General features: G+C 38.6%; 1 protein-coding gene across 5 annotated transcripts in view; it reads right to left on the reverse strand.

Moving 5' to 3' along the window:
• Positions 1–33: 33 nt before the first annotated feature.
• cskl (c-src tyrosine kinase-like) overlaps positions 34–27,251 on the reverse strand; it is a 74,629-nt gene continuing 47,411 nt past the window's right edge. For 3 of the 5 annotated variants that reach the window (XM_084408830.1, XM_084408829.1, XM_084408831.1), the window contains one exon: positions 24,207–27,251. This exon is cut by the window's right edge and continues 317 nt beyond it. The gene's annotated coding sequence lies outside the window, so the exon portion shown is untranslated. Of the gene's footprint in view, positions 132–24,206 lie in introns of those variants that run through there. The other 2 variants (XR_014627368.1, XR_014627369.1) reach the window with 2 other exon arrangements.

Below are 27,251 nucleotides of genomic sequence, written 5' to 3' on the forward strand. Positions count from 1 at the left end.
CGTGTGTGTGTGTCTGTGTCTGTGTGTGTGTGTGTGTGTGTCTGTGAGACTCCAAGTCGGTTAACGGGATGACAGTAAGCAGAAAGCATTCAGAGCGTCTATACAGCATCCATCTGGAGGGTGAGTAAATCCTGTGAGGAAAAAGTGAGAAAGTAAAAGTGTGAAATGAAATATCTAACAAAAATTATAAGGTTCTGTGGCCAACGTTTTAGTTTATTTGGAAAAGGGCAGAACTGTAATCCCAGAGATTACCATCCATGCGTATAAAGCTGTCACCATCACCTCCACACGGATTATCATGCAAGATGAGGCATATTTAACAGTCAAACATGCTTTAATAAAGTGAGGTAAGGTTTAACTCTTAAAGTACCTCAAATCTTTTTAGCTTGCCTAGTCTTTATGTTTACTTTTGTGTTTACACATGCGTGTTCATGTCACAAAAACATATATAACTCATATACTGAGAACACAAATAATACAATGATATAAATGTTTATCCTGAATGCAATCCAAGCATAATGCATCTAAAAATGCTGGGTTGTTTCAACGCATGTTTGGGTCAAATATGGACAAACCCAACGGTTGGTTTAATTTTTTTTATACAATTTGAAACGCAATGGTTGGGTTAGTCCATATTTGACCCAAACATGCGTTGAAACAACCCAGCATTTTTCTAGAGTGCAATGGCATGTAAATGTTTAAACTCATCACATGCATGAATGATATAAATACTGCCCCCATTACTCCAAAATTATCAACACCGGATGATAAAAACAAATTATACATCTCTGTGCATGGTGATAATGTCTCTATTTTTGCCTCTTTCTCACTTTCTCTCTCTTTCTCTCTCTCTCTCTCGCTGACACCCCTCCTCCTCCCCCGGGACTGAATCATTCCCGATCTGCTCCACTAACAAACTGTTCTGTCGCTCTCGCTGAGGGCAAAGACACACACACACACACACACACACACACACACACACACATACACACACACACACATACATACATACATACACACGCACACACACGCACACACACACACACACACACACACACACACACACACACACACACACACACATATCTGTGCTCCACAACATAGTAAGAACCTGAAAAGTCTGTGTTTGGAGCTTCAGGCTTTCACTGGTGACAAGCGCTCTGATGTTATCCAGGAAAACAATATGCAGAATTTTTGTTCTCATATCAGCCAAATGTTCTGTTGGATCTGCATGCATGTCAACACAAAAATGTTTTTTTTTTGTTGTTGTTTGTTTTTACAGTAATACGGTGACACATGGCGTAATTATGCATGCTTTTTCACACTTGAGGCAACTCAAAAGTCTATTTTTAGGTTCCAGATGCCAAATGCAAGTAAAAAATTTGGCTTTGGCAAGAAAATAAGGTTAGAATTATCAGAAAAATGGAATAATCCTTAATTTTGCTGTGATGCAAGATAAACTAACAAGATAACTAGTTAACATGAACTAAGAATGAACAATTACTTCTACAGCATTTATTAATCTTAGTTAATATTAATTTCAACATTTACTAATACATTATTAAAATCAAAGGTTGTATTAGTTAATGCACTGTGAACTAACATGAACAAACAATGAATATCTGTTTTTTTATGAGCTAATATTAACAAAGATTAACTAATATAGTAACAAATGTATTGCTCTTTGTTAGTTCATGTTAGGTAATACATTAACTAATGAACTTTGGATAAGGTAAAGTGTTACCAAATTATTTGATCATCACGAAAATTAAACATAATTAAAAATACAGTTTCATGGCTTATAAAAACATTTATGAATTGTAGATTTCACCTGCGATTGGCAAGCATGGTAAAAAGTTAATTTTGGACCCTGTATGCATGACTTCACAAGGAAGTCGATAAACCTCATCATCATCATCTTCATCCTGTGACTGTTCTGCCACATAGTAGCCAGCGGCGAAATCAAACATTTCGCAGATCTCTTGGGTCATGTGATGTGTACATGTGAGCAAGCATGCATGCATTATATAATAAAACAACATGGATGCATTACGCTGTTAGTGCCGTCTGTCCTCACTGAATCTGAGCGTGAATGAGGTTAGTAGGGTGAGCACGGTCAGTCAAACACTCATTTGTGAAGTCAGTGGCACTGAATTGGAATGAACTAAAGCCCTATTCAAATGAGACTAGTTTAGACTAGTTTCCTTCCCTTAATTATAGACTTGACATTATAATTAATTCACATATATACTGTAATGAATGTAACTGGCCGCAAAAGCTTGGCATTTATCAGTATGGACGTGAGCAGGGTTTTAACTCGTGTACGCATGTTTTTGAGTTAGCATGACCTGAATTATTATGAGGTCATTTTGACTGGGATTTCAAAATAACGTTAACATTTAAAAACATGGATGTCAGAGAACATTAAACGTCTTAAAGTTCTGTTAAAACTCATCTTTAATCACCAAAATGACATATTTAAACGTTTTTTCCTTGAAAACAATGTCTTCATGCCTTAAATCATCTTGAATGTAACTCGACACCCTCGCCTCATTTAGTATGCGTGCTTCTATGAATATGCAAATGAGCCCCGCCTCCACTCACTCACTCAGCTCAGAGATCCACTGGTTGACAATCATACGTTGATCTGATTGGTTACAAGGTAGTTTGTGACGTCAGAAACACCAGCGATTTCAAAGCGTGTGTTTGAGACTGTCTTTGGTTCACTGCAGTTTTAAGGGGGAAATACTCAGCAATGGTGTCGACTTATGAACTTACACATGCTTTGTCTTAAAGCATATTAAAAACACCACATAGACACATAAACAACATTAAAAGGGGGACTTAAAATGACGATTGTCTCGAGTCACCACATTTCTCAGCGTCAGCCGTTTACGCACTGGGATTGGCAGCAAACGAATGTTTCATGAATCACACGTGAACAAATGATTTTTGCGCTTGTTTCTGCGTTCGATTGATAAATGAGGCCGACGAATATTATTGGAGTATACAAGAAAATACTTTTTTAAGTCTTTCTACTTCAAAATTTCATGTTTCGTGCTGTTTCTTTAAATTAATTGTGAAATTTACCAGTTTCTGAGTGAAAATTGTTTCTGCACCAATTATTTTCACTGTGCAAGTTCACGTTGATGGGTTTGTGATGCATGCATCTAGAGCACAGACACATCCGTTCAACAGAAACTCACCAGTGGTGGACAGTAACGAAGTAAATGTAATTCGTTACTGTACTTAAGTAGTTTTTTTGCGTATCTGTACTTTACTTAAGTAATTACATTTTGGAAGACTTTTACTTTAACTCCACTACATTTCAAAGTCAAATATCTTACTTTTTACTCTACTACATTTTCAAAATCAGTCGTTCCTTTTTATTTATGAGTGGATAAAAACTTAACTGGTCAAACGAGCCACCTATCTGCGTGAACCAGAGCCGTTAAATATGAGAGTTGCGACCATAGACAGTAGGCTATAAGGTTACGACACACTAGGCTTGTTCGACTTGAACCGGAGCTGCACAGACCGATCAGTTTATGACATCGCGAGAGTGATTGAAAAGCATACAGAGCCGTCTACACTAGTACACTCTAATCGATCTCGCAGTATTTTAATATCATTCACCGAATGGTCTGTGCAGTGTGCAGCCGCTGTGATCTCGCCGCCGCGCGGTCACGTGATTCGTGTAGCTCTCAATAGAGTGCCGAAGTAATGACGTCACTTTGTAGGCCAACCCGGAAGTTAGCGGCGCATGGGTTCCCTCGATCAAAAAGCAATGCATTTTCCCCATAGACTTTTGGAAAATCGCAAAAAATAAGATCTGTGTTCAACAAAGAGTTGTGACCCTTACACGTTTTGTCTATCAAGATAATCTTTACAAGTTAATCCAAAATGTATACATTTTGAAGCCTAAATAAAGCCGTCGGATATAAAATGCTAACGGTAGGCTATAAACGGACTACAGCACACCATGGTCGCGGATCAACGTCATCATCAAGCTTCCTCAAACTCGCTCGCTCATTATGATCTGCGCTGTGTATGAACCCTTTTTTGTACAGTCTATGGTATGAACACTTATCCACTTTTTCATGAGAAATATTGCCCATTCTGTTTTTCAAATTTTTTTAGAAACTAATTTTGTTTATGCGTGCCTCTCTGAGATTTTTTTAATCTTTTGTTAATGTTTTATTTATTCGTTTATTATTTTGTTAGTTTATATAAACCTTAATATTATTTTCTTTGTGATTAAGATTATTATGCCTGATCATTGTGCCCCAAATAAACTTTAAAGATTATCTTTCACTGTATTATGTTTGATTGTATGTTTGCATACCATTTGCTAATTCGCCAGGAAAAAAAAAACGCGCTTTAACCATCTCAGAAGCACTAACGTTAGCTATGGCCGTATCAATTTCCATGTCCTTTTTCTTAGACGATAGAAAAACCATAGATCGAAGAGAGAACAACTATAAATCTGGACATGAACAGTGCAGCTTAGATGCTGGTTTACTTGCCGGTATTGTAAGGGCCAGCATGAGGTACAAGGTTAAATTTTATCTCACATTCACATTACTGTGAGCTGACTGGAGTGTAGTTACAATAGTATACAGGTAGTATGCAATAGTTTAACATTTAATTTGTGTATTTGTCAGACAGTCAACTTACAGTGCATTAAGGCTATACCAGCGTGTTCTAATAAACTTTAATAAAACTGCAGCGGATCTAATCTATTAAACAGTGGCAAAGTAAAGAAGCTTTTAGATACTTTAAGAGAAAGACAAAAGGTATTTTAGCTGTTGATTTGGTTATGAAAAACGTTTATTCTTGCTACTGCTAGCCTTTTTTACTCCATCTGGCACGAACCCAGAGTCTCCGCTGGATAACATCGGACGGAAAACAAACGAGATTTCATTCGATGACTTGTGGTTGCATCTCGGGACAAAACAAAAATAACGTTATGTAGGCTATATTAACTGAAAGGTAAACTTCTAAGAACGTGAAGCTGAAACGTGGGCTAGTGAGAGATTTCATGTTTGTCATGATGACGTCTAAAGTCCCCGCCAAAGAGGATGTAGTCCCTTTTAGCAACTTGTTAGCAACCACCGTTTTAAAGACACAATAAAGTTTTAAAAAATCACAAGCAGGTTATAACTGGTGTGTTTTATGTCATAGATCAAAACGTGAAAATATTTAGAGGCTTTGTTAACCACAGACCTTATTTCAGGCGATTTAGCAAAAACCCATTCAAAAAACCCATAGACTTTAGGGCGAGGGAACCGGAAGTGCTAAAATGCTAACTCATTTCCGCATTTTGGCCTACAAAGTGACGTCATAACTTCGGCACTCTATAGTTCCAAACAAATCGCGTTGCCAATGATTTTAAGCGGGGCAGAGAGCAGCAGCTATTATTGCAGCAATTATCGGTAAATATTGACGCATAATGAACATTGCTTATTACGTTGACACCATGGTTGACACTAAAATTACATGCATATAATAGCTTTTTTTTTTCTGGGGAGTAGCAGAAACACTGCATTATGTTTTGGTGTTTAATTTTGGAGGGAAATTGGCTACTCCCATAACGTAGAAATTGTATATATATATATAGGCTACAAATATATATAGTCTTCCAAAATATATACAGTAAATACTGTAGCCTAAATGTATTATACCTTATGGGAACAGTGCCCTTCCGTCCAAAATTAAACAAACAAAAAATGTATTCAATTCAAATATATATATATATAGACTAATTAATGTCATTTTTTTAATAGATTGATGTGCCAAGAGTGACATTGGAGTCTTCACGTAGACTGAGTTAAGCAAGAGTCTTGTGACAAAAATTATAATAGAACATTATAGTCATAAAAAAATCATAGTACTTGGATACTTAAGTACATTTGAAGGCAAATACTTTTGTACTTTTACTCAAGTGAATGTTGAAAGGCAGCACTTCTACTTTTACTTGAGTAATATTTTACCTTGAGTATCTTTACTTTTACTCAAGTACATGGTATGTGTACTTCGTCCACCACTGAAACTCACAGTACAGTCAATCCCGTCTCAATAAGCACATGAAGTCACACTTATTCTGTCTTAATAATCCAAATTCTAACATTTAAACCTGATGTTTTGCACATGCACAGGCTTCCACTGGTTAACCAGTCCAATACAGAGCTCACATCTGAACAGCTTCATCTCGGCACGGTTCAGCGCTCAGAGAAGAAGAGCGGTGACCCCTCATCTGCACACATGCTCTCCGGCAAAAGAACAGCAGTTCAGGTGCCGAACACAAATCCATCACGCCACTCAATCACCTAATGGATGCTGACACACATAAACAACACTCACAGCCAAACCTACATTTATTCAGACACCTTCAACAGTTCTCACATTATCACATAGTTTAGACATAGTTGGTAATAAAATATGAGCAGAACTCAGTTGATATTTGACTGGTTTTGTCCGTCCTTCTGTTAGACTGTCTCACACATGAATTATGTTGAATATCTGTCAGCTGTTAAATTTAACTACACAATTAGATAATACCAGTTTAGCTCAACCAATCACCAAGCAATGCTTCATTGTGTTCAGTCTGTGTGTAAAAAGAGCATTAGCAATTAAAGACAAAACACACTTCAGCAAAACATGATCAGCTCAAAGTGTCCGAATCATTTTTGGTCCCAAATGTGTATAAATGTCACTGGTAGTCTCTGTATGAAGAATATTCTGGTATAATATGTCACAGTTTACTGTATTCTGCTCTCCTCACTTACATAAATGCACTATAGTGTCCTGATCACACTAGTGAAAAATATCACAAATGATATCTGGTGTCTGAATAATTTTTTGTTTGACTGTATGAGGAGTCATGTCTCCTTCATTTACATAGCACTTTAACAATATGGACTGTTTCAAAGCAGCTTTACAGTGATAACAGGAGATTACAGTAACAGAGATTGTTTAGGCTTTACAGCAGCTCTAGAATAAAGTTATTGTCCAGATAAAGTTAGTTTTGATTGATTGACTTCCGTTGCAAAGATCATGCATATTACGTGTTTAGTCTATAGATGTGCGCGTTTGAATATATGTGTGCACAGGCGCGTAGTCTATCTTTGCATCATTACAGGCTCATCCAGTGGATGAGTAACGGATAAATGTGTGTCCTGTAAATAGGGAGATGTAACAGCAAGAGGAAGAAAATGGTCCACACATGATGCCCAAAGGACAATTCAGTCTCCATGGAGATGTTCATTATTACCTGTGAATAAATGCATCAGCATAAGGCGAGTTATGCAATCCAGAGAAAGACTGGTCTAGACTAGCCTGATGATCTCATTCTCTCTCTCCCTCCCCTTCCTGCATCCTTCATCTTTTCTTTTTCTGTCATGTGTGCTCTATCCTTACCTCTTTCTATTATCAGAGGCAACCGCAGGACTGCTGGCTGTGGCTAAATGGGATGCGAATAGCGGAAAATTCTCTTTCAGCCGAGTTCCTGTGGACAATCAGCACTGAGCGAGAGCGAGGGCCTGTAGGAGCGGAGCCGGGTGACACAGGGACACGGCGAGAGACGGACGGAAGCAGGAGGTAAAGTCGAGATCAGATGTGTGACCGACTGCTCCTGGGTCATTTTTAACCTTGGGTTGTCAATCCCAGGTTATCTTGCTCATGCTTAGTCGTTAAAAAGTTCTCATTTACATATTATATGAGGTAAATAACAGATTTCACACATAAAGAATGCACTCGAAAAAACATTGGGTTAAAAACAACCCAAGTTGGGTTGTTTTCAACCCAAAAGCTGGGTAAATATAGGACAGAACACATGTTGGGTCAATTTTACCCAGCAAATTGGATTGTTTATTTACCCCATCCTACGGCGTTGATTCATTTTTACTATAGTTCTAGCTGCTTCTTCTTTTTTTTTTACTTCATACATGAATTAATGTTTACGGATTGACTTAAATCCTCTAAACTTCAAAAAAAAAAAATACTCCACACAACCACTGGTTTGCATGGTAATTCCTTTATTTTCGATCATATTTTCCAGTATAGCATATTTTATATAGTTTTGAATACATATTGCATACATTTAAGCTAATTTAACAAATATTAGAAGTAAAAATTAAAACATTTATAAGTAATTCAAGTGTAATGAACCAGTCTCTGTTGTCCAGTTTCCACCATAACGGCACTGGATCTCGTGCCGGAGCTTGTGTCGTGTTCAACGGGGGAACTTATAGCTTTAGACCGCCGCCCTGCGTCAGGATCTGGGTTACACAAACACTACCCAAACACTGGGTTGTTATGTCTGACCTAGGATCTGGGTAACACAAAAACTACCCAAACACTGGGTTGTTCCGTCTGACTCAGGATCTGGGTAACACAAAAACTACCCAAACACTGGGTTGTTATGTCTGACCTAGGATCTGGGTAACACAAAAACTACCCAAACACTGGGTTGTTACGTCTGACTCAGGATCTGGGTAACACAAAAACTACCCAAACACTGGGTTGTTACGTCTGACCCAGGATCTGGGTGACACAAAAACTACCCAAACACTGGGTTGTTACGTCTGACTCAGGATCTGGGTAACACAAAAACTACCCAAACACTGGGTTGTTACGTCTGACCCAGGATCTGGGTAACACAAAAACTACCCAAACACTGGGTTGTTACGTCTGACCCAGGATCTGGGTGACACAAAAACTACCCAAACACTGGGTTGTTACGACTGACCCAGGATCTGGGTAACACAAAAATTACCTAAACACTGGGTTGTTACGTCTGACCCAGGATCTGGGTAACACAAAAACTACCTAAACACTGGGTTGTTACGTCTGACCCAGGATCTGGGTTACACAAAAACTACCTAAACACTGGGTTGTTACGACTGACCCAGGATCTGGGTAACACAAAAACTACCTAAACACTGGGTTGTTACGACTGACCCAGGATCTGGGTAACACAAAAACTACCTAAACACTGGGTTGTTACGTCTGACTCAGGATCTGGGTAACACAAAAACTACCTAAACACTGGGTTGTTACGTCTGACCCAGGATCTGGGTTACACAAAAACTACCTAAACACTGGGTTGTTACGACTGACCCAGGATCTGGGTAACACAAAAACTACCTAAACACTGGGTTGTTACGACTGACCCAGGATCTGGGTGACACAAAAACTACCTAAACACTGGGTTGTTACGTCTGACTCAGGATCTGGGTAACACAAAAACTAACCAAACACTGGGTTGTTACGTCTGACCCAGGATCTGGGTAACACAAAAACTACCTAAACACTGGGTTTTTACGTCTGACCCAGGATCTGGGTAACACAAAAACTACCTAAACACTGGGTTGTTACGTCTGACCCAGGATCTGGGTTACACAAAAACTACCTAAACACTGGGTTGTTACGACTGACCCAGGATCTGGGTAACACAAAAACTACCTAAACACTGGGTTGTTACGTCTGACTCAGGATCTGGGTAACACAAAAACTAACCAAACACTGGGTTGTTACGTCTGACCCAGGATCTGGGTTACACAAAAACTAACCAAACACTGGGTTGTTACGTCTGACCCAGGATCTGGGTAACACAAAAACTACCTAAACACTGGGTTGTTACGTCTGACCCAGGATCTGGGTAACACAAAAACTAACCAAACACTGGGTTGTTACGTCTGACCCAGGATCTGGGTTACACAAAAACTAACCAAACACTGGGTTGTTAAGTCTGACCCAGGATCTGGGTAACACAAAAACTACCCAAACACAACAAAAAACCCCCCAAAAATTTGACCCAAAAGGATCAACCCAGGATTTAGGTAGAAAAAATAACCCAAGATTTTTTTTTTTGAGTGTGCAATGCAGGGTTATTATAATTAACTAAAACTAAAATATTCCCGTTACTTCAAATGAAATCACCTGATAACACTAAATTTCCTCTGAACTAGAATCACGGTTGATTCCCCCACATCCACACAACTCGTTTCCTCCAAGAGAGCCAGACCTGTCTGTAGCAAAGCCCATCTATCTGACAGAATGCCTAAAGGTGTTAGTGTTGTGTAGGAAGAAAGTCACATCAAAGTGCCTCTCTCACACACGTGACCACAATCTCACGTCTGGGTCATTCATGACTTCGCAGATTACAGGAGCTGCCATCCAACATGCAATGCATCCTTCATCAGTTCAAGAGACTGGTTATGTAAACACGGACAGTTTGGCTCTAACTCAACGGCCTGCAATAGTGAGACGTTGAAAAAGATGAGCGTTCTCTAAAGCCGAGGGTTGAGCTTGAGTTTTAAGGCCCCGATATTCTCACGGCGAAGTTCCTTTACATTCTTCGCTTGGAGGTAGAAATATGTTTGAAAAACATTTGCAGCGATATCCTGTTGGCGACGCCCACATTTAGATGATTATGCAGATATCTGCTGTGCTATTTCCTCTCAATAACAAAATCAACAACTAAATGCCAGCGGTGAGAAAACCGTTCAGGAAGCATCTGATCATAGTGATGTTGATGTTTACACTAGATCTGCAGTTCAGCACTCCAGTCACATCACGTTTATTTACACAGCACTTTATACAGTAGATTGCTTTAAAGCAGCAGATTTACAGTATTAAACATAAAAACAGTGTCAGCTTCAGTTTCTACTATAAAGCGTCTCTCAGTGTGTTCATGTTTGTCTGATCTCGACCGACTGAACTGAAGAAATGAACCGGAGAAGAAGGCGGAGCCTCAGAGCCACACCCACCTGTTGCATCATCGTCACATGGACCAATGCTAGTTCAAAGGTGTTTACCAGCTGAAGCAAACTTTTCCAGAAAGCTTGCTTTGGCAAACTACAAACGATCTCGGTTTAGGCCTGATTTTGTTTGAAATGATGCCACCAGTCTGTTCTTGATTTCGTTTGAAGTAAATCAAAGCCTTTAGGAATACATCGTAAAAGGGCCAGTTGCACAAGATTTTATTCATGCAATCATTATTTTAGACCCCATAAAAATATGTGCAAGCAGATAGGATGTCACACTAGACGAAGCTTAAAAAAATAAATACAGCACTATTTCTAGTTTCACACAACACTACAAACCATGCCCTCTGTGTTCAGCCAAGTCACTTCACTGTTGGTTGCTCTTCTGTGGCAGCATTCTACTGTATCACATGATCTTCTGTTTGCTCTCCCATTGGCTACTGCCACATTGCGTTAACGCTCAAAACTGTCTGTTCTCCAACTCTTTGAGAATGAACGGTTTCCAGGCGCTTTGATGCAGCAAGTTGAGTTGCTTTCAGTCTAAACACCCTTTTAGACTTAATGAGGAAATGTGTAATTTAACACAGTAAGTGCTTTGACTAGTAAAGCTGTTCTGAAGTTCGCCTGAAACACTGCCTCCTTTGAAATGCTATCTTCATTTAATTTCATTTGAGAGCTGCCCGAATGATCGTTAAAATAATGCAATCTTTATTTAAACAGTGATTCGGCTCTGTCTATACAAGATTCAGATCTGCGTTCTGATCCAGAGAGAGCCGTTATCATCTTTTCAACCACACAGTATCATTATTTCTGTCAAGCAATAATTCAGATTATCAGAGAAGTACTGAGATAAAAGTTTATAGTTGGGATATAAACATTGATATCGACGGTAGTGATCAAAATAGAGCAAATCACGTTTGGAAAGTAACTTGGCGCTTCAAAAAATATTGTTCGATTACATCGTTACACCAGTTGGTGGCGACAAGTGACATATTTATTTGTCATTGAATCAATCATTCAAGAGATTCGCTTCAAAAACGCTGATTCATCCAGTAATGAAACAAGTGAAGTCTTTATGAGTGAGTCATTGAATCACTCAAGAGATTCATTTAAAAACGCTGATTCATCCAGTAATGAAACAAGTGAAGTCTGTATGAGTGAGTCATTGAATCACTCAAGAGATTCGTTCAAAAACGCTGATTCATCCAGTAATGAAACAAGTGAAGTCTTTATGAGTGAGTCATTGAATCACTCAAGAGATTCGCTTCAAAAACACTAATTCATCCAGTAATGAAACAAGTGAAGTCTGTATGAGTGAGTCATTGAATCACTCAAGAGATTCGCTTCAAAAACGCTGATTCATCCAGTAATGAAACAAGTGAAGTCTTTATGAGTGAGTCATTGAATCACTCAAGAGATTCGTTCAAAAACGCTGATTCATCCAGTAATGAAAGTGAAGTCTTTATGAGTGAGTCATTGATCATTCAAGAGATTCGTTCAAAAACACTAATTCATCCTGTAATGAAACAAGTGAAGTGTGTATGAGTGAGTCATTGAATCACTCAAGAGATTCACTTCAAAAACGCTGATTCATCCAGTATTGAAAGAAGTGAAGTCTTTATGAGTGAGTCATTGAATCACTCAAGAGATTTGTTCAAAAACGCTGATTCATCCAGTAATGAAAGAAGTGAAGTCTTTATGAGTGAGTCATTGAATCACTTAAGAGATTCGTTCAAAAACGCTGATTCATCCAGTAATGAAAGAAGTGAAGTCTTTATGAGTGAGTCATTGATCATTCAAGAGATTCGTTCAAAAACACTAATTCATCCTGTAATGAAAGAAGTGAAGTCTGTATGAGTGAGTCATTGAATCACTCAAGAGGTTCGTTCAAAAACGCTGATTCATCCAGTAATGAAACAAGTGAAGTCTTTATGAGTGAGTCATTGATCATTCAAGAGATTCGTTCAAAAACACTAATTCATCCTGTAATGAAACAAGTGAAGTCTGTATGAGTGAGTCATTGAATCACTCAAGAGATTCGCTTCAAAAACGCTGATTCATCCAGTAATGAAAGAAGTGAAGTCTTTATGAGTGAGTCATTGAATCACTCAAGAGATTTGTTCAAAAACGCTGATTCATCCAGTAATGAAACAAGTGAAGTCTTTATGAGTGAGTCATTGATCATTCAAGAGATTCGTTCAAAAACACTAATTCATCCTGTAATGAAACAAGTGAAGTCTGTATGAGTGAGTCATTGAATCACTCAAGAGATTTGCTTCAAAAACGCTGATTCATCCAGTAATGAAAGAAGTGAAGTCTTTATGAGTGAGTCATTGAATCACTCAAGAGATTTGTTCAAAAACGCTGATTCATCCAGTAATGAAACAAGTGAAGTCAGCATTAAACATTTCGTCAGAGCCTCTAATAAATTACTTTTTTTTTTGTCTATTCAAAATTGTGATCTCTATTTTAAGCAATAAACTCGTGGCAGAATCGTGCAGCTCGGTGAATATATGATGAAACCCTCCAGGTCTAGAGGAGCGAGACGCCTCTTCGGTTCTGCCTGTCACCCAAAGCCTTCGCTTCTGTTTCAGCAACGATAACTGACAGCTTTCAGAACCAATCTTGTCACATCTTACTCATATTCACACCCGCCCACTCACACTCACACACACACTCACACACTCTAATGAAACAGCGTCACACATTCACACACCTACAGTATCTGCTGGGTTACACATAACAATCATACACAACCTCCACCTAATTATGTTGTTCTCAACCAAACAGAAGAAAGAAAGAAAACAGCATAATCTTCAGAATTAGGGCTGGGCATTATATATTGTATTTATTATATATTTATAATAATATATATATTATCAAATATGACGTCACAAACTACCTTGTAACCTATCAGATCAACGTGTGATCGTCAACCAGTGGATCTCTGAGCTGAATGAGTGAGTGGAGGCGGGGCTCATTTGCATATTCATAGAACCGCGCATACTAAATGAGGCAAGGGTGTCGAGTTACATTCAAGATATTTTAAGGCATGAAGACATTTTTTCATGGGAAAAAAACGTTTAAATTATATAATTTTGGTGATCAAACATGAGTTTTAAGGGACAAAATGATTGACTACAGGGGACTTTAATAAAATACAGCTGTTCATTGTTAGTTCATGTCAGCTCAGGTCCATTAAATAATATTAACAAATACAATTTTTGATTTTAATAATGTATTAGTAAATGTTTAAATTGTCAGATTAATAAATTATTTAGAAGTATTTTTCACTGTTAATTAACTAGTGTTGCCTACATTGCATAAAATGATTTTCTTCCTCAGTAATTTTGTCTTGTTTTCCAGCAATAATATCTATAATCAAGATACATTTACTGGAGAAGCTTAAAAGCTGTTTTTTTTGTTGTTGCTTAAAACAAGAACAAATATCTGCAAATATCAGAAATCAACTTAATTCAAAGGGAAAACACTTCATTTTGAAAAAAAAACAAGACATAATATTTTCAGTCTCAGATTTAAGAATGTTTAGATATTAGTATTAGAAAACTATGCTATGTGTAAATTTGTGACAAATATTTTACTAGATAATCCAAAATAAGGCACATGGTTATGCAAATATGACTCATATTACATTGAATCTGAAGCAAAAATAACTATATTGTGAAATAAATGCACTCTTGCTTTTGGTCTAGAATGAACCCAAATCAAAATGAAGGTGATCATTTGGAGCATTGCATAAACAAACCGCGACGGATGTGTGTGTGTGTGTGTGTGTGTGTGAGAGAGTACGAGGAGTTGTGTTGTGTCTGAGTAACGTGTCCGTGACAGTAAGGCCATCATCTGAGGAAGAACATCGGAAGGACAGAGCAATGCACGTTAAAGCATGTCGAGTCCAGGGAAAGCGGGTCATGTGTGCGTGTGCGATGTAAGGAAACGCTGGATCTTTGAATCAGCAGAACGAGGCGCTCACAGGCTTTAGCGCAGAGACTCGCTGGAATCATCAAGTTATTAAATGCTTTAGTGGAACAAAATCTGATCCGTCCGCCATCCTTAACTGGAGACGCACAAACACACAATATAACCTGCTTAAATTCATAACGTTAAGAGCAATCTGAAACCAAACGTCTCTTTATACCATAATCTGCACTAACAAGATGGTTAACGTTCAACGTTTAGTTCAGTTCTACTCGTCTGTGAAAATGCATCTTCTCACTGCAGAATAAATATGATGTCACCTAATTTTGTGTGATATCATGTAGTGAATTAACGTAAGCATCTTCATCCCAGAGTTGATCTTTAACATACGGGCTGACGCAGAAAAGCCCGCAGCCGAGCGTGTGTTCGAGAGAGCAGGAACATGGGGAATATGCATGTGTCAGAGAAATAATAATCCAGGAGCAGGAGGAGTCATGCAGTCGCTTAGTAAACGCTCGACGTGAGTCACGGCGTGGATGCACATGAATTTAAGTTTCGCTGGATCATAAGGTCTTTTTTAAGCAGCGGCGCAGCAATGCTCCCGGGATCAGCGAGTGATTCAGACCTCGTCTTCAGGATAGTTAGGAATAGCTCACACAAAATGTAAATTCTGTCATCATTTCCTCCAAACTTGATGTTTAGCAGAAGATATTTTCCAGGGATAAATTCACATTCAGGCTTGAGTTGTGTGAAAACTAGCAAAGCACAGTGGTGGAAAACCTTTAAAACATGTAAACGATGAGCTACTATTATTTAGTCTTGTCTGTTTTGGAGTTTCAAACATGTGATACTGGTTTCAGAATGACAAGGACGAATCTCTGTTTACTTTAATAATACGCTGGGTATTTTATTTAAAAATATATTTTAGACAATCAAACGATCCTCAATAGATATTATTCCATCCAAACTTTCAAATGGAAAATAATGATGGCTTTGCTCCTCCCGAGTCTTAATGGTCTTTTCGGTCAAAGTAAGATGCTTTGTTTCTAAATGCCTGCGCACAAATGCAGGTTTCATGCAGTTATGAGATGCAACGCACTGTGGATCCTCTTCACTGCCAATGTTTGTAGAGCCAAACAGAATGTATTTCTCATCATGTTTACACCTCTGGTGATGGTGAGATGTGTTTTGGCTTCATGTCTGTCAGTGTCGGTGTCGAGAGGATTGAGGATCAGAGTAAAGCTCTCTGTGCTGCGGGACGACTTCTCTCCAGCCGCTTTAATCTCGCTAGCCTCGTCTGCTTGGTCACCTATAGCGTGTGCTATTGATAATGACGTGCGGTAACGTTATGCATGGCACTTGAGTGAATGCATTAGTTTTTAGATGGAGTCATTTGATTGGATGTCATGGATTTGACCTTTTATAGCACTAGCACGCTTTATATTTTGCCTGTGAGGAACACGTACTCAGACGAATGTTATTTAAGAGTGCCGTATAATTAAATTAACGGTACATTTCAGTATTTTGTAGTTTGGGAACCACTGGAATATTGCAATAAATATTTGCGAATAAAGCAGCGTTTCCATCCCATGCAGGGCTTGACTAACTCACGGCAGCAACTCTCTAGTGGTTTCCCACAGTTACTAGACATTTTCACTGGCCACAATTTCGACATCGAAACCAAGGGGAAAAACTGCCGTATAGGTATTTTAAATATCTCATAATTTGGCAGCAGGAATATTAGGCTGCTGTCACTTTAAGACCTGACGCACGGATTCAATATACAGTTACATGTTTTCTTTCTCAACTGTTTACTTTATTTAAAACATAACTGACTGTGTTTCCGTGAAGACTCGCCAAGCATTTTGACATTATTTTGTGTGTATTTGACTTTTTAAGCGAATAAAGCAGTAAAAAAAACTCAGTTACGCTATTTCTACATCTTTACGCTATTTCTACGTCTTTACGCTATTTCAACATCATTACGCTATTGCTACGTCATTACGCTATTTCAACATCATTACGCTATTGCTACGTCATTACGCAATTTCAACATCATTACGCTATTTCTACGTCATTACGCTATTTCAACATCATTACACTATTGCTACGTCATTACGCTATTTCAACATCATTACGCTATTACTACGTCATTACGCTATTTCTACATCATTACGCTATTTCTACGTCATTACGCTATTTCAACATCATTACGCTATTGCTACGTCATTACGCTATTGCTACGTCATTACGCTATTGCTACGTCATTGCGCTATTTCTACATGATTACGCTATTTCTACATCATTACGCTATTTCTACGTCATTATGCTATTTCTACGTCATTACGCTATTTCTACTTCATTACGCTATTTCTACGTCTTTACGCTATTTTAACATCATTATGCTATTGCTACGTCATTACGCTATTTCTACGTCATTACACTATTTCTATATCATTACGCTATTTCTACGTCATTACGCTATTTCTACTTCATTATGCTATTTCTACATCTTTACGCTATTTCTACGTCATTACGCTATTTTTACGTCATTGCGCTATTTCTACATCTTTACGCTATTTCTACGCTATTTCTACGTCATTACGCTATTTCTACGTCATTACGCTATTTCTACGTCTTTACGCTATTTCTACATCTTTACGCTATTTCTACGTCATACGCTATTTCTACATCTTTACGCTATTTCTACGTCATTACGCTATTTCTACGTCATTACGCTATTTCTACGTCTTTACGCTATTTCTACGTCATTACGCTATTTCTACGTCATTACGATATTACTACATCATTACGCTATTTCTACATCTGTACGCTATTTCTACGTCTTTACGCTATTTCTACATCATTACGCTATTTCTACATCTTTACGCTATTTCTACGTCATACGCTATTTCTACGTCATTACGCTATTTTTACATCATTACGCTATTTCTACGTCATTACACTATTTCTACGTCATTATGCTATTTCTACATCTTTACGCTATTTCTACGTCATTACGCTATTTCTACATCTTTACGCTATTTCTACGCTATTTCTACGTCATTACGCTATTTTTACATCATTACGCTATTTCTACATCATTACGCTATTTCTACGTCATTACACTATTTCTACGTCATTATGCTATTTCTACATCTTTACGCTATTTCTACGTCATTACGCTATTTCTACATCTTTACGCTATTTCTACGCTATTTCTACGTCATTACGCTATTTCTACGTCATTACGCTATTTCTACGTCTTTACGCTATTTCTACATCATTACGCTATTTCTACATCTTTACGCTATTTCTACATCATTACGCTATTTCTACGTCATACGCTATTTCTACATCTTTACGCTATTTCTACGTCATTACGCTATTTCTACGTCATTATGCTATTTCTACGTCTTTGCGCTATTTCTACGTCATTACGCTATTTCTACATCTTTACGCTATTTCTACGTCATACGCTATTTCTACGTAATTACGCTATTTTTGCATCATTACGCTATTTCTACATCTTTACGCTATTTCTACGTCTTTACGCTATTTCTACATCATTACGCTATTTCTACATCTTTACGCTATTTCTACGTCTTTACGCTATTTCTACGTCATACGCTATTTCTACATCATTACGCTATTTCTACGTCATACGCTATTTCTACATCATTACGCTATTTCTACGTCTTTACGCTATTTCTACATCATTACGCTATTTCTACATCATTACGCTATTTCTACATCTTTACGCTATTTCTACGTCATACGCTATTTCTACATCATTACGCTATTTCTACATCTTTACGCTATTTCTACGTCTTTACGCTATTTCTACATCATTACGCTATTTCTACATCATTACGCTATTTCTACGTCTTTACGCTATTTCTACATCATTACGCTATTTCTACATCATTACGCTATTTCTACATCATTACGCTATTTCTACATCTTTACGCTATTTCTACGTCATACGCTATTTCTACATCATTACGCTATTTCTACGTCATACGCTATTTCTACATCATTACGCTATTTCTACGTCTTTACGCTATTTCTACATCATTACGCTATTTCTACATCATTACGCTATTTCTACGTCTTTACGCTATTTCTACGTCATACGCTATTTCTACATCATTACGCTATTTCTACGTCTTTACGCTATTTCTACGTCTTTACGCTATTACTACGTCTTTACGCTATTTCTACATCATTACGCTATTTCTACATCATTACGCTATTTCTACATCATTACGCTATTTCTACATCTTTACGCTATTTCTACGTCTTTACGCTATTTCTACGTCTTTACGCTATTTCTACATCATTACGCTATTTCTACATCATTACGCTATTTCTACATCATTACGCTATTTCTACATCTTTACGCTATTTCTACGTCATACGCTATTTCTACATCATTACGCTATTTCTACGTCATACGCTATTTCTACATCATTACGCTATTTCTACGTCTTTACGCTATTTCTACATCATTACGCTATTTCTACATCATTACGCTATTTCTACGTCTTTACGCTATTTCTACGTCATACGCTATTTCTACATCATTACGCTATTTCTACATCTTTACGCTATTTCTACGTCATACGCTATTTCTACGTCATTGCGCATGCGCAGTCCTCTCAGTTTCTGTTTTCAATCCGATCAAGTGTTCACATGTTCTCTCGAACGGATTAGAAAAGGAATAAACACCCCTTTTAATCGGATCGAAATTTTGTTCGGATTGAGCTCAATCGTATTGATTAAGGTGTTTCACATAAAGGCTTTTCAGTGCGATTGAGCCGCCATACGATGACGGATTATTTGTTTGCATGTAAATGTAGCCCGTGAGGATCGGCTGATTGTCTATGAAGCTTCTCTGCGTCTCTAAACCTAATTCTGCCGAAACACAAGAGCAGGTCAAAAGAACAGCATCTCTGTGTGGTTGAGTGGCTCCCGGGGGCCCGGGGCCGATGAATGTCAACCAGAATATGCTAATCCACCATGACAACTGGTGCAGAAAACATGTTCTCTCTGACTTCAGGACCCTTGATATTTCACAAAGTCAAACGGGACGAGGCAGCCGCCGGCCCCGGGGAGACTCGGATCCGATTATTTACACACACGAACACGCGTTACATCACGAGGGGCTCAGGTCGCGCCGAGGTTCACCTTCTTCACACACACACACACACACACACACACACCTTGACCGTCTCCAGCCGCGAGATGAGAATTGAGCATCTGCAGGAACAGAGGAACCAGCTGAGAGTGTAAATCGACTGAAGACTCAGAGCTGTGGGGTTTACTGGGGAAATGACAGATGCTGTTTGTGCCGTAGTGTAAATGAGAACAATTACATACTGACAAACACTACATATAATATTAGCATTTTGTCTAGAAACAAAAGCAAATTGTAAAAAAAGAATTATAATAGACTAGAATATAATAGAATTATATATATAGACACACTACCATTCAAAAGTTTGGGGTCAGAAAGTCAGAAATCACCCTAAGAGTTTACTGAGTCAGCCAGTATTACTGAGAGGGGTCAGAGGTCAGAGACGGACACCAGTGAAGGTCAGGCTGAAGAAGTGTGTTTTCGTTCATCTCATACCTCCAGATCACGCTTCAGTGCGGCCCGAGCGGATCTGCCGTAAATCCGCCGCCTGGAGTGTGTGTGAGATGAAGTGTGTGTGGTGTGTTTCTCATGTCATGACACAAGGGGAGGGGAGCTAATAACACACGCAAACACTGACGTCAGTGGTGTGATAGCGCACGGCAGGGCTGAAAGCTGTGTGTGTGTGTGTGTGTGTGTGTGTGTGTGAGCTGCTCACAGGCTGATGGAGTTTTTGTCTCCAAGGTCGAGCGCCTGCTAAACTCAACGCTGGAACCCTAGAGACACGAACATCAGCTAATATAGAGAGATCAACACACACACACACACACACACACACACACACACACACACACACACACACACACCGCCTCTGAGAACAATGTGGAACTCTGTAATGTGGAACTATGATGCGGAAAACACAGAATCCAGTCATAAAAACTGAACTTTCAATGCAGAAAGTCACAGCTGTAGAATAAAGACGTAGACGTAGCGCTGCACACGAGTGTGTGTGTGTGTGTGTGTGTGTGAACATTACAGACTCTACTACACAAACTCGATATATGAACACATCAGAGAAAACTATCGACAGATACACACTTACACACACACACACATTGACACAATGCAATCTCTATCCGCTTACCCTAACCTTACCCATCACAACTAAGTGCCTAACCCGACCCCTGACCCTAAACCGACCCTTAACCTCATTATAACCTTATCCCTAAAACCAAGTGTTGACCCTCAAACAGGCCTTTAAAGGCTCTCAGAAACATATTAATTCAATCAATAATATTAATACAGTTTATTAAAACATTATTATTTAAGTAATATCACAACAACAACAAAATGTAAGGAATTGTTACATTTGAATTTGATTACCTTTTAAAACATGAACTAAATAGTTAAATTCCCCTGTAGTCAATAATTCTTGACTGTATCCCTTAAAGCTCATCTTTGATCACCAATATTTACATATTTAAGCGTTTTTTCCTTTACAAAATGTCTTCATGCCTTAAAATATCTTGAATGTTATGTAACTCGACACCCTTGCCTCATTTAGTATGCGCGGCTCTATGAATATGCAAATGAGCCTGCATTGACAGCATTATATGAGAACTGAACTGGGCTTATTATTAAATTGTTTTTAATAAAATATTAAATAGTTAAAGTTCATTGAATTTAATCATGCTTTTTGATTATTATAATTTAATTTAATGGAATCCAGAACATTTTAAACAAGAAAACATGGAATTTGTTACAAAATAAGACAAATTTCATAAATAATAATAAATGTTAATTTAATAGGGCCCTTAACATTGTATATTTGTTCAACTTCTAATAAATTGTTGTTAAACTGTAAAAGTTTCACGATGTCACTTAATTAGACATGCTTTCTGACACCTTAAGTCTAATTTAGCCATTAAAACAGAAGAAAAAAAAAAAACCTAAAAGATCCTAACAGGCAATTAGTCTTATGCTTCAGAGAAAACAAGCGCATTACATAAGCTAATGACACACAGCTGAAGAACGCAGAGCTAGCATTAGCATCCGCTGTCAGACGAGCTCCAGGGTGAGACCGAGAAACACTGACGGAGGTCAAAGGTCAGATCCCAAACCAGCACTCGCACTGTCAAGCGCTGCGAGGTGAAGCTGTGTGTTCGGGATGTAAACAGAAGGGTTTATCAGACATCCGAGACGGAAATGCTAATTTGTCTGCCATGAATAGACGCTAATTGTGGTGGAAGCGTCAGCTGAGATGGAGACATACGTATTTTTAGGGCGCTAGCAGAAGCGTTCACTCTCGTAGCGTGTGTGTGTGTGTGTGTGTGTGTTGGCGAATATGAAGAGGAAAGTCACATGATCAACACTCTTCGAATCACTGAACACTAGAGCGTCAGTCTGACTGCAGGTACGATCACTCCATCACTGATAATTACAGTTTCAAATCCTCCTTAATTAGCATGTTCTACAATCAAAGCTTCATTTCTGAGTGACAATTCCACAATCATCTATTCTAGAACAAACAGTGGCATATGGATGTATTAATTACTATAGAGTGTTTACTTTTCCAGTAATTTCTCCCTCAGGGATTATTAAAGTCCCCCTGTGGTGAAAATCCAGCGTTTACTGTAGTTTATGTGTCTATGTGGTGTTTTTAATATGCTTTAAGACAAAGCATGTGTAAGTTCATAAGTCGACACCATTGCTGAGTATTTCCCCCTTAAAACTGCAGTGAACCAAAGACGTCACAAACTACCTTGTAACCAATCAGATCAACGTGTGATCGTCAACCAGTGGATCTCTGAGCTGAGTGAGTGAGTGGAGGCGGGGCTCATTTGCATATTCATAGAACCGCACATACTAAATGAGGCGAGGGTGTCGAGTTACAGTCAAGATATTTTAAGGCATGAAGAATATTTTTGTTTCAAGGAAAAAAACATTTAAATATGTCATTTTGGTGATCAAAGATGAGTTTTAAGGGATAAAATGATTGACTACAGGGAGACTTTAAAAGTTAAAGTGTTTTAAGCCAACCAGATGTGAATCATAACATCTCAAACTGAAAAATGAAGCTAAAAAGAACTACAATCCCATGAAGCGCTGTGAACAGCATCATTGAATTTTAGATGTTGAAATGCCATTTTATTGCAAAATATTCATTTATATACACAAATATTTGAGTATTTTGAGAGCGTAGGGAGGCCGACTCGATTACTTCAGTGCTTCATCTGAGTGGGCGGAGCTAAAGAGAGGGTGGAGCTTTGCTTGTTACGACTCTCTGATTGGTGGGATTTTCTGCACAGCATCATGGGTAATGTAGTTCCACTGTTAAACATGATTATTTTAAAAATAAGCTGAAATAATGCAGACTGACGGCTTCAACAGAAGCAAATACTGTCGCTTAACGACCTCAGCTCACGGTAGGTACAAGTTATCGTTAAAAAAAACGATTTCTGTATGGAGAAGTTTGGCTTCCGGCAAACGCCGACTCTAAATGTCCCGTATAATGAGTAGTTTGTAAACACCAACACAGAGTTTAAGCTCAGGTTTCTGTGTTTGTGAAAGCTGATTAACAGAAGCTCAAGTTGATGAAGATGTAGGCGGCCGTCGGGATTAAAGCGTCTCGTTAACGAGAGAATCATCAGGCCTGAAGGTCGTTTAGAAAGACTTCTGAAACTGTGCTGTGAAATTAAACATCTATAAAAACTGTGCTATTCAACTTTCAAATAACATTTTTATTAGCTATTTCATTTTTTAATTAAAACATTTATTTTTATTTTTATTTTAGCACTTCAGCCTGTGTTATTTTAGTATCGAGATACTATTATAGTCTTTCTGAATTAGATTTTGTTAATTTTCATTTCTGTTAAAGTTGTTTTTGTCATTTTTATAAGTTTAAGGTATTTAAAAATATATATATTTTATTCTTTTTTTGTAAATTAAATTAAAATGTGAAATGTTACCTTGGCAGGATATAAAATAAGTGTAATTTTGAAAAAACTAATTGGTTAAATTATGGTTTTAGTTTTAATTTCAGTTCAAATAATATTCTAATTCTAGTTTTTTATTGTTGATAGTTTATCAAATTATAAATAATTAAGTTCAAGTGTCTCTTTAATATTTATATTTTGTTTTTAATGTTATGGTTTGATGTTGAATTTTTATTCAGTAATGACGGGGGGGGGGGGGGGGGTCACTGGATTCTCTATCAAATTGATGCATTTTAAGATCTTTACAGTATTTTGTTGTGTATTTTCTGTGACTCCATGTTTACCAGCTCATATTCCTCGCCTGAACGCACACAATGATGAAACAATCATTAATATTGTGTGTTTGACGGGTGTGTTCAGGCTGAAATATGAGATTGAGTCAGACCCTGAATCCCAGTGTGTTCTGAGTTTACGAGCGTGACGTTCAGATGAAGCATTGCAGCGACTCAGGGTCGAGGTCGAACACACCGGGTCAGGGTTTGTGTGGACGTCTCACATGAGAAGCTGTCGGCAGTTAATGACTAAATATGGGTGTTCATTTACATGGTAATGAATGTGAAACAGAGTGTGTGTGCGTGTGTGTCCGATCACATGCTCCGTCTCGCCAGAGTCGCTGGAGGTCAAACTTACATAACAGACTCAGAGTCACATGACCATCAGGGTCCAGAATCGGCAGAACCTGAGCCAGCGCCAGACTCCAGCAGAACCAGTGTGTGTTCATCGCCCAGTAAACCCCTGAGGGGAGAAACCTTCATCATCCTCCTCTCCCTCACCCGAAACCCTACAATTATACTTACCTTTTTTTTTTCCAGAAAGCTTATATTTCATTTTGATAATATTTTTTAATGCAATTTTTTGTGTGGAGTTTTATGTTATTTTTTATTTTATTTACCTTTAAATTACTAGACTTGAACAATAAATACCAAATAATAATTTAAGCACATTCCTCACATTCTTTCAACTTAAACTCAAAATAACTCACAATTTCATTCATAACCCTTTTAATTCAGCTCTAGATATCTTACATCAGTGTCTTTGTCGACCTCTTGTGGGAAAAATAATAATATAAGATGATATTTCATGACTCTATATGAGCAAATGAGCTGTTCCTCTGGGTCCTAAAGCCAGTTCTCCTCAGTGTGCGTTCAGATACACATGTAGACACATGCTAAAAATGCTAAAGTTTTAGCATTTTTAGTTAGAAATTTGAGAATGTTTAGTCTTTTCTGTGAACTGAAGCATTCCTCGCATTCATTCATTCCTAAGGGGGTCAGATTGACCCGAGAGAGGAGGATTCGTTACTTAAAAAAATCTACACTTGTTTTGTGTGTGTATTCGTGGTTCGAGTCCTGGAGTCTATGACCCCTCCGATGAACACTCGATTTTTAGAAGATTTGTAAAAGTGAGTTTGGGGTCATAAAGAGCGGAGGCCAGAATAAAGACATTCTGTCATCATTTACTCGAACCCGTGAGACTCGTTCATCATCACAACACAAATGAAGATCTCTACTGTAGGCTTTTAGTCACTTATAAAACTATCAGTGAACTAAAGCATTCAAGTCTAAGAAGCAGTGAGTTTGTGATGGTGTGTCTTCAGGAGACTTCCATCCGTATGGATTTACTTGACCATCTGTTTATGAATGTTCTGAAGAGTTGTGTGTGAACAGACTGTCAACGGAGGAGCAGATCTCTCAGATTTATTAAAAATATCTTCATTTGTGTCCTGAAGAGGAACAGAAGTCTTACGGGACTGGATCCACACGAGGAACAGTAATTCATTAATTGTATGATTAATTGTATGTGTGTGTGTGCGAGAGAGAGAGAGAGAGTGAGTGTGTGTGTGTGTGTGTGTGAGAGTGAGTGTGTGAGAGAGAGAGAGAGTGTACGTGTGAGTGTAAGAGAGAAGAGAGAGTGTGTGTGTGTGAGAGAGAGTTTGTGTGTGAGAGTGAATGTGTACTTATGTTGTGTGAGAGAGAGAGAGAGTGTGTGTGTGTGTGTGTGTGTGTGAGAGTGTGTGCTTATGTTGTGTGTGTGAGCGAGAGAGAGAGAGAGTGTGTGTGTGAGAGTGAGTGTGTGCTTATGTTGTGTGTGAGAGAGAGAGAGAGAGAGAGAGTGTGTGTGTGTGAGAGTGTGTGCTTATGTTGTGTGTGTGAGCGAGAGAGAGAGAGTGTGTGTGAGTGAGAGTGTGTGCTTATGTTGTGTGTGAGCGAGAGAGAGAGAGTGTGATTGTGAGAGTGAGTGTGTGCTTATGTTGTGTGTGAGAGAGAGAGTGTACGTGTCAATGTAAGAGAGAAAGAGAGAGAGTGTACGTGTGAGTGTAAGAGAGAGAGAGAGTCTGTGTGAGTGTGTTCATCTAAACAGCAGAAACATACACACAAGGTCAGCATCAAGTGCACGAGTTTGAAAGATGCAACGTTCATCGATAGTGACGAGGTCACTTCCTGTCAGCAGCTCCGCCCCCAGCGATGACACTGTCACACAGATGGAATGATTTATTCATAATCATGGCAGAATATTAAAACAATGAACACTGAAACACTGACGTTACTCAAGGCCTCTGAGCATGCAGACACACACACACACACACACACACACACACACACGTCTCGTCATTTCTGTTCCAGTTCTTTAAATATATTTTAATATAAAACAGGCCGACGCAGCAAGAGTTCTGTTTGACGAGTCTCTGAGTCCGCTAGAGGGAGTGAGTGTGTGTGTGTGTGAGTGAGTGTTGGCAGGCACATGAGCTCAGCTGGGATGTGTGTGTGTGTGTGTGTGTGTGTTTCCCAGCTCATCGCCTCAGTCTGGCGCTGGTGAACACAAACCCATCAGTCTCGATGCAGAAGACAAATCAACAAATACACACATTAAAAAAAGGCTGATTTAAAAAAAGAAAAGAATAAAAAAGACGCGTTGAGTCTGTGGAAGAGTGACGTCAGAGGAACACAGGCACTGCTGTCAACTCCAGCACACACACACACACACACACACACACACACACACACACACACGACTCGCTTGACACACTTAAGGCCAATTCAGTCGCACACACTGTGTTTTGTTGGATCAGTGTGTGTGAACGACTGATATTTATCATCCAATTCTAAATCCAACGGCCAACTTTGTTGGTGTTTGTCTGTGCAGTGTGAACTGGCCTTAACACGCATGTCACACACACACACACACACACACACACACACACACACACACACACACACACACACACACGCATGACACACTTGCACACGTCACACACACACAGGCATGACAATTGCACGTCTCACACACGCATGACGTGTACATGTACGACACACACTTGCACACGTCACACACATGCATGACACACTTGCACACATCACACACACGACACACTTGCACACATCACACAGTCCCCCACACACTTGCTCACTCACA

Source organism: Rutilus rutilus (genome assembly GCF_951802725.1).
Source record: "Rutilus rutilus genome assembly, chromosome: 5".
NCBI classification, from domain to species: Eukaryota; Metazoa; Chordata; class Actinopteri; order Cypriniformes; family Leuciscidae; genus Rutilus; species Rutilus rutilus.